Source organism: Meleagris gallopavo, chromosome 5 (genome assembly GCF_905368555.1).
Source record: "Meleagris gallopavo chromosome 5, MGAL_WU_HG_1.1, whole genome shotgun sequence".
In the NCBI taxonomy this organism is placed as follows: Eukaryota; Metazoa; Chordata; class Aves; order Galliformes; family Phasianidae; genus Meleagris; species Meleagris gallopavo.
In genome coordinates, this window is record NC_139408.1 from 2,482,350 (window position 1) to 2,492,013 (window position 9,664).

Below are 9,664 nucleotides of genomic sequence, written 5' to 3' on the forward strand. Positions count from 1 at the left end.
CTGAGCACTTCCACCAAAAATGTTTTTGATACAGTCACTGGATGTTGGTCTTTGTTAGGGATGACTCTGTCCATGAATTCAGCCCAAGCTGAAGCTGATTTTTCACTGAGACTTCAGTGCAGAGCAGAAATGTATACCTGCTTCCCATTGTGGTTCATGCTGACATTTATATCTTCTGTTTTGGTTAGCTTCAGTATTGCCAAATCACACATTAAAAAAAAAAAAAAAAAAAAAGTGAGTCAGCTTACAAAAATATGGAGATTGCTTTCATTTTATGTACCTGTGGGGTTTATGGTTTATTTTCTTTAGTCAAGCGTAAGATATAAAAACATGAGCTGTAAATCATGTTGTCACGATTTGGCTGAGCAATGTGCATGGTCAGAAGAGTGCAGATACTGGGCCTTGCTGCTCCCTTCTACTGGCACTGTTGCTGGGGCTGGTGATAACCTGGGAAAGTTGGCACCACTGCCACAGTCAGCCTGAAATATCCTGTGCAGAATACCTCATACATTCACAGAGCTGAAGCGTAAACCCGCTCATCCAGCCTCACTTCCAGGTATGCTGGCCAAAGTGCACCTGGGCAGAAGTAAGAAACTGTCTGTTTCAGTCTTCAGTGGGAGTTTTGAATTCCGAATCCTGCAAGAGTCAAGAAATGGGTAATAACATCTAGATTTGTCTGAATTCTATATGTATCCCAGAGGGATCGAGTTTGATTCCCTCACTTATTTACACTGATGCAAGGAAAGCATTTCAATTCTCCAAATGCTCCCTCATGTGGCTTCTTAGTACTAATACTGAAACATTTATGCCTTCTAGGAGATTACAACTCTATGCCAGGAAATAGACTGATACAACATAAGAGGTATTTCATGTGACCTTTGACATTAGAAAATGATGACTCTGGATCATGTATGTAGAGTGCGTTGCTTTTATGTTGTTAAATTAGCTTGAATGAAGGTATATGTGTTTGTGCCCCCACACTGGGGAAGGGGAAGATGTTGCAGCGGTCAGGTTTGCACTGTGGGTTGTCTGGTCAGATGTCACGGGGACAAGTGAGGGATAAACACTTGAAAATAAGGGAAATTCTTTGGACAGAAATCTGAAGAAGTGAAAGCCTGATGTGTACAGCATCCAACAGAGCAGCACAATCTCTAAATGCGCAGATTCACTTCCACAGCACTCCCTGGGCAACAAATACAGGAGGTGAAGAGAGGAAAGAAGATGGAAGGAGGCAATCATGCCACTGCTTTGCAGCTGCAGGTTAGAGGAGGACGTCCTCCTGCACCACAGTTCAGAAGATGCTCCCTAGAGGTCTGACCTTTCCTGTTTGATTACAACGTGGGAAGCCACTGCTGAACCTCAATAAGCAGGTGATGATGCAGTCTGTGTAGGAAACAGACTTGCTTCTGTTCATCTTAATGGCCTAGTCATCAGATGACCTGGGTCAGTGCAGCTTGTTTCTGCAGTGACAGCCCTGTTGGTGCTTTGAGCAGCACTGGGTGGGCAGCTGGGCTCTGCTCCCCTCAGCCTCCACCAGCCACAACCGTGGGCACCGAGGACTTGGTGGCACTGCTGGCTCTGTGCTGGGCACAGCTCTAATGAGCAGGAGGTGACCAAAGCCTGGCAGCTTGCTATTGTATGGAAATCTCCTGGATAAGGCTGGATGTGGCTCTGGGCAGCCTGGTCTAGTGATTGGCAACCCTGCCCATGGCAGGGGGGTTGAAACTAGATATCTGAGGTCCTTTTCAACCTGAGGCCATTCTACCTTTCTATGATTCTAGGATTGGGGGCTTGTATTTCCATTTACACTTGAGTGCTGGAGGGTCGTGAGAATGTATCTCCTAAATTTAATCAGAGCATAGGTAGCCCGAAAGGGCTGCTGGTCTCAGCAGTCATTTAAATGAATATAAGCAGGAGAGCAGAAAGGTGCAGGTGAGGAGGAAATCCTGAGAGAAATCACATTCAGGAAAGCACTTTTGTTTTCAGAGCCTGCACCTGACCCCAAAGCATTTGTATGGTATGCAAACAAAGCCATATATATGTGCAGGTGTTTTGGTGCATTGCCTAGCAGAGTTGAGCACGCTCCACCCCCAGGGGTGTTCAAGGCCAGTTGGAAGGGGCCCTCGGCGGCTTGATCTAGGGGGTAGAAGATGCCATCACTGAAAATTTTATGGAAATATACAGCACTGACACCTTCTCAGCAAAACTGCTTGGAAGATGACGTTATGCCTGTAGACACTCTAGAGAATGTGCTCACATACACATTGTTTTCTCTCACTTCTAGCTCTTTGGTGAGCCAAAAGAAACACAGCTATCTGGTGGTACAAAAAGGTTTGCTTATTGGGAAACAAAAAATCAGTTGCTAACTAAAATTTGCATACTATTTAAAAATATGGTCCACCACTTTGTTTTGATGAAAACAAGAAAATACGTCTGGACATTTCTTCAATAAATTGAAATGCCTTTGTTTTCATCCATCTTGCAACCAGTAGTGCCTTTGTTTTTGAACATGCTGTTCCAGTAGTTGAAGTTTTGTTCTCCTTGCTGAGGCAGATACACCAGCATGTTTCCTGGAATCTATACACTACGGAATACTCTTCCCTAGTTTAGAGTTGAGCATTGAGAACAGGACCTTTCTGAAAGAGCAAAGTATGAAGTTGTTATATCTCCATTTGCACATATGTCCCATTCATTGTGACAAAGTGTCTGTAATACGTTGAAGCTGATAAAAACTATGGAGCCCACACTGACACGTGGCAAATTGCAAACTAAGACTTAGCAGTGCATCTGCTCCTAAAACCATGGGGCAAAAGGTTTCAGGTCGCACCTTGCCTCATGTGACACTTCTCAGTTTTGGTATGCCAAATACAAACAGCTCCATGATTGATAACTAGCACTGACCTTTTCCCAGAGATAATGTCAGATTGGTTTGTTATGGCAACTACTGGACTTTTTTAGCAAGGAGGTCCAGATCAAAGACAGGATTCATGTCGGTCTGATAGAAAGTTCAAGCACCTTCCAAGCAAAACATTAAGCACTGAAAATCAGTAAAACCCTTTCGCTTGCATTAATTAGCAATGGCATCTAATTTAGACTCAGTGTTAACCACAGTTGGACGCATAATAGCAATTTATACAAAGTTCTTTTGATCCTCCTCCTTTCTTGCCTATTCAGACATCCAACTTCCAATAACACTATGAGGTTTTATTGTTACATCAGTTTGAAATCCAGAAGTTATATTAAATATAGCATTCAGCGCAGTCACCTCTGAGCCCCAAAAATTGGGACTGAGAATGACACTACAGCTCAGCCTTGCTTTAGGACTGCAAGGCCAGTCTGGTGCACAGAGTTTAGTGAGATGTCTTAGAGCAAGAAGGTGTAAGAAACATGTATACCAAGAACGATGGTATTCACATCACCCACTCCTTCAATTAGTCATTTTGTTTACGGCCTTCTCCTGCCTTCAGCGGTGGAAATGAGCACTGCTTGCAGGGACCGGTTCGCAGCAGAGCAAACAGGATGCTGTTGTTCCAGCCCTCCCTGGCAATATGGAGTTTTGCTCTTTTAAAACAAATGGCCTCTTCTGGCTGCTTCCCACAGCCACAGCGTTATGGCAGTGTTAAAATGCAAATGGCAAGGTCTAGCTCATGAGGACCGGCAGCTGAGTGGAGCTAGATGGGAGCCACCGGTGAGCAAAATGCAAATGAAATAAGCAAACTCTCTTCTGTTGCAAAGCAGCTAAAGAAATCCCCTTCATTTTTTGTTTTGTTTTGTTTTGTTTGTTTAATTGGTCTTAGAAGCCAGTATAGCATCTTCATAAATTCACCACACTCCATGACCTGAATTCGTAGAACTTGCATGTAAAGTATCTGAAAGTTATATGATTCACTGTTTTGTGTTTATTTGGATATTATTCATATACGGTCTTAAAGCACTGTGAAAAATGTATTTAAATTGCAAGAATATTAAAAATAGGCAGCAGGGATTCTAACACTGGGAATTAAGAGGGCTCAGGGACTCCTAATAAAGACAGCAAATACAAAGGAAATTTTAATTACTAAAAAGGCGTATGTAATTCTCCATTTCTGTAATCTGGCATCTAGTGATGCCACATGTGTATATGTGATTTAGACTGCTTAGGCACCAATCCAAAGAAGTAATACCACCAGATCTACTGTTATTCTATGACCTACTCATGTTTTGTGTACCACTTTCCCACTCGCAGCAGAAAATGACGTGATATAAATTAAAAAAAAAACCCACAAGCAACTACATTTAATTGAGATTATCTATTGTCAAAAATCCCAAAGCCTGCTCCTTTGAAAAACTTTCAGTAATGTTTATTCAGTGTAGACCTCATGTCACCTTGCCAGCGATGCAGAGGGGCCGTAATTTGTGTTTATAGCTATCTAGGTACAGCTGAGACAGTGCAGAAGTGTGTTGTTTCAGCGACAACTGAGATCCAAGGGGCTGTGACTGGTGAGCTGGAATGACTTCAGCTGTGACTAACAGTGATCTGTCGCAGAGGTCCATGCTGCCCTTTTTCCCACCCGTGCCAGGCTGGTGTCTCATCTTGCTGTTCAGCAGCTGCTGCCAGCCTTCAGTTTACCTTGAGGCTACTGAGCATAGGTTTCCTCAGCGCTCTGAATTGCAAGCTGGCCATTCAGCTGCTACTTCTTGAGCAACGGAGACCTCTCTGCAGAGAGGCACCCGGAGCACAGCTAAAGGCAGCAAGCACAAAAGCCATCACGAGAAAAAACATTCCCTCTTCTGAGCATATTTTAGGGAGAATTTGTAGCACGGACAAACCACGGCGCAGATACACCGCAGCTCTTTAAGTAGCCTGAACAAGTGAAAGATTATTTTTGTTACATAAGGCCATTAAAATGGGGAGAATGTGGCTGAAATCCTGCATATAGTGAAACTTTAAAAGCAGCAGCCACAGCCTACTGCCCTGTGATTTTTCTTTCCTTCTTTTACCAGATGGAGTGGCCATCTCACAGCCGCAGGCTGCCCCTCACGCTCATGGCCATTCCCAACCTTTCTGCACAGAAGCCAACCAGCCATTCTGTTCCAAGCAGCAAGTGTAAGTGAAGGCACACGAGGAGAGATTCTTCATACTCAGAAGGTAAATAAAGCAGGGCTTTCGAAACAGCAGACGCAGCAGTGTCCTGGCCAGAGCAGTGGTTTCTATAAATCACACCACGCTCCTGGATCCATGGCGTACCCTGCTGGAAATCTCCTCCCCAAACTTTTGTTTTTCTTTTTTTTCTTTGTGTGGAGGAATTTCGTGCAGAACCAGGAGCACAGCCCAAGGATCACAGATCATCCTTCCTTGCTCTTTAGACAAGAACTTTTTGAATGAAGTGAGGTGCTGCAGTGGGATCTGCCCTGTGCTTGGTATGCACCTCTTTGATGAAGGGTGTGCTGACCTGAATATCTTCTACTCTGTTGGTTTTCTAGATACTTTGTGTTTAATTTCCAAATAAGCAATTAATATGAATGTGTTCTGAGTTTCATCCTGCTTCTCGCTGTGCCACAATCATCTGCAAAGGAGAGATCCAAAAAAAAAAAAAAAAATGATACCTATGTATCTCTTCCAGCTTGGGGAGTTTTACAATCCTATGCAAAGCAAAATAGTCAGGAACTGCTGAGTCTAAAGCTGCTTCAGTTCAGCTCACTTTTATGTCAGCCCTGGCCCTTATTTTCTCCTTAGGTACATTTTATGAGTCTATGGAATAAAAAGCTGACTCTGAGGTTAAAGTCTGTTTGTTAAATCAGAGACACGTGCTTTTTGTCGGGGAAACTATGGCACATGCAAATAGCAATAAAACTGGTGACACAGACATCACAGGCCTGTAAATCCTGCCATTTTGAGTCCAGATTTTTCTCTATTACCGTGAGGTAAATCTGGAGTAATTGGGAGCTACTTGGCACCTCTGAATATTTGATCTTATACTGAACTTCAGGGCAGAAGAACTATACCTGAGAGAAACCATATCCCCAAAATGCATAAGAGGGAACTATGGTCAAACTGTAGATTAAAGGTAAAATTAAAAAAAAAAAAAAAAAAGAGGATAGGAAATCAAGATGGTTTCACTGACTTGGATGGAAATGCTGAGTGAGATTGAAAAAACTGCTTATCTTTAATGTTGGAATGACTCTGCTGATTGGATGGAGGGGAGGAAAGGGAGGAGAGCGGGTAAAAGCAGGGAGAGCTATTTGGAAGGTAACCTATGGCTGTAGGCTGAGCTTTGCTCTTCAGAAGAAACACACTCTGATAAAGAAAAGAGCTGTTACATGTGTGAAGCAAAGAGAGGACAGGCATTGGAGTCTCACCATTGGCTTTGAACACAGAGAGTGGATGGTTCAGCTCAAGAGCGGATTTGAGGGAAAGCAATATTCTAGTAGTCTGCTGCTATGCTGACACTGATTGCTACCTGGAGCTGCAGCTGAAAGGGTAATGTGGAGATGGAGCAGTGTGTTTCTTATGACCAATATTTCTGAACTGCCTGCTGTATATAATTGTAAGAGTTAATGGAAAAATAGCCAACCCGGAAGAGATTTTTTTTTCTTTCAGACTCGTCTGAAGTTCATTCCTGAAACCTGTTAGTCATAAGAGGAAAAGAACATGGGAGTGAGAGAGACAAATCTGAGGAAGAAGGAATTATGACTAATAAGAGGGAAGGAGGAGAATATTCTCAGGATGGAAAAGTTAACAGCTTTTAGTAAGAGACGTTTTTCTTTTAAAAGATTGCATTCAATTTCCAATCACAAAAAAAAATTAAATGTTAGTACAAGGCAGTGTGTGCATGTATGGTGTGAACAGTGATTCTAACAACACGCTCTTAAAGATCCTGAAGAATCTGTGGTTCCCACTTGCTCCATTCATGGATCCCTACAGTTCCCAGCCCCTGTCTTTAATCAGCGACTCATTTTCCAGACAAAAGGCAGGTACTATAACTGCACAAGATCTATGGTGTACGCACTTATATGAGCTGAGTGGTGGGGGTGCTCTGCTTGGTTTTGACCTGTGGATGCCATACCCAGCACTGCCTGTCAGCGTACCAGCAACCAGCATCCACCAAGCTCAGCTATCAATTGTTCCCAACAACAGCCTCACTGATTAATATTGTTTTTCACCATCCTTCTCTTCTGAACTCATTACTGAGGAATGTTCTCATATCCAGCAGTACTCTGGGAAGCACCGTTCCAAGGCTTACCTCCAGTTTGTACTACACTTCGTATATCTGCTCTGACTGCAGAAGTAGATGTAAAGTGGTCTTTCGTGTGCCTGTCAGTCTCTTCTGTCTGGAGATGTTTGTTTTAAAGGAGGACAAATGGAAGCATACTAAAACTTGTAGACGGGTCTGTGTATGGGTGGCTGGGTGTTTCATCTGAAAACTTGACCTGGAAAAGTTCCTAGAGATCAAAGTTCTGATGTTTGTTACAAAAAGGAATTACAGTTAATAGCATATAAATATTCAAACGAATCGGTCCCGTCACACAAAATACAAAACAAACAAGACAACTAGGGAATAAGGCATTATAAAAATAAAATATTCTTTTTCCTGATTTTTAATATATTACAGTACGTTTCATTTTCTCATTCACAAAGAAGCCAGGCAAACAAGCCAGTAACCCAAAAAAAAGAAAACTAATCTGTATTTACTGCACTTGGAATTACATGTGCCTTGTTTTGCTACAGTTTTGATTTTAATTTGGAATCTGTGTTTTTATTTATTAACTTCTTGTTGCAAACCAAAATAGACCAGCCACTATATTTCTTCTTGCAGAAAGTGTGACAGAGCCAAATTCTGACACTGACAGGTGATTTAAGGCATAGCAAACTCTGTTACACTGTTAAATCATGAAAAGTTCAGAGTAATTCACTAGCATAGTGATTTTAGTGCAAATACTTTTTTATAGAGAGAGGTAACACACTTTTTAAGCAACACTTGATATTTTATTAGATAATATCCTTTTAAAAATATGATAAGCATGTCAACATGACAAGCTTATTTATTTTGCTAAAAAGGTTTTTTATTACAGTTAGCTACTATGTTGGCTCCTTTGATGCCATCCAGACTCACTCCATATACATTGTGGAATTCAGCCCTGGGAAGGGTAGAACGTTGATTCATTTTGCTATTCTAGCAAAAGGATATTTGATTGCTGGATTTTATTTTGAAGCAGCGTATTTTTTGTTGTTCATATCACATTTTATATCTGTATTGTTTGACATACATGTTTGGCATCTTTTAAGCAGTGTTTTATAAACTTCCATTTTGAAGGAAGCTGAACTTTTAAGCTCTTTTTCCCATTCAAATTGGTGGATTCTCGCTGTGTATTTCACTACAAACACAGCAATATCGTTACATTCAATACCTCCAATGATACAAAGATTCCAATCCGGATTAGGATTTTGCTTTTATTTTTAGTATGAGTCGTGACATTTAAGTTCTCCAGCAGCAATTTTCCACATGCCCTCTGAAGCTTCACACCCTCTGCTATCCATACCAAAAGCACCAGGCAGAGCAATACATCTCTGCTCAGCCAGTGAGCAGTGACCAGAAAACCAGAAGAGAAGCAAAGCTCTTACAGAATTGGATAAGGATCCTGAAGGCAGAAGGGTCTGGGAATGTTGCTTGACCACAAATGCCAGATCAGGCCGTAAAAACATCATTGAGCAAAAGCTTTTAAATAAAAGCAAATTACATCTACTTTACCTCTGGCAAGACTTGTGTGTGTTAATAGCAGCCATAGTAGGACAGCCATCATCCATCAGCACCATGATTAATTAGAAAATCCTTGGAAAAAACATGAGACGAATAGCAAAAACACTGCACCAAGAATGTTTCCCTAGCAAAGAAATGTGCTGCTGAACACCACAATCTGTTTCAGTTTTGACAGAAAGATGTTTCTTGAAATTTTGCATCTGTAGAATGGAAAAAAAAAAAAAAAAAAAAGTGTTTTACAGCTATTTTTATAACAGCCTTTTTATGCATTTCCTTTGCAGTTTAATATTATATTTGTAGGGCTCCATACATTCAAACTGCCGTGCACAGATTTCCGGCGATGCGCAGGGTGGGTGGGTGTTTGTGGGGAATTCCTGGTTTGATTTTTGGTTTCCCTTAATTCTTAAAAGAGAAGGGAGGCCTGAAAACTTTTCGGAAAGGATATTTTTAAGCATGTGTTCAACATTTGGCATTCAGGTTGTCTAGCCATTTTTTTTTTTTCCTGGAAGACTCTATGGATCACTGGGGAGCTATTAGGCTTATGACATCAAAGGTGCCATGGAAACAAAACCTGATTAAGAGTGATTTTGGTTAGACCATTTTAAGCTCTTTTTGTTTTCTATGCTAACACCATTTAACTCAAATGTTTGAATGAACGTCTGGAAATAAAAACCTACAAGGATTTCCTCCTCTTGTTATGGATTCAATTCTATTTGTCACCCGAGTTAAGACTACAAGTTCCATCCCTCCCCAGCTTATGACAGACATCTCCAGACATCAGACAACGTCAAGCTTCCCCGCTATTTCTCAAGTACAGAAGAACAAGCAAGCAAAATAGTACCATTGATTTGACTCTATACCAACCTGTTTTCTTTTTCTAATCCAAAAGAGAGAAAACCCCGTTTAATACTCTCTGATTCCTTAAA

The 9,664-nt window shown here is 41.4% G+C and overlaps 1 long non-coding RNA gene across 1 annotated transcript; it reads left to right on the forward strand.

Annotated features, from left to right (window-relative positions):
* Positions 1–226: 226 nt before the first annotated feature.
* Positions 227–9,072, forward strand: LOC146544207 (uncharacterized). Its single transcript, XR_014883336.1, has 3 exons — positions 227–1,370; positions 4,984–5,128; positions 6,581–9,072. It is a non-coding gene; the product is annotated as an uncharacterized LOC146544207 (long non-coding RNA).
* The last annotated feature ends 592 nt before the right edge of the window (positions 9,073–9,664 follow it).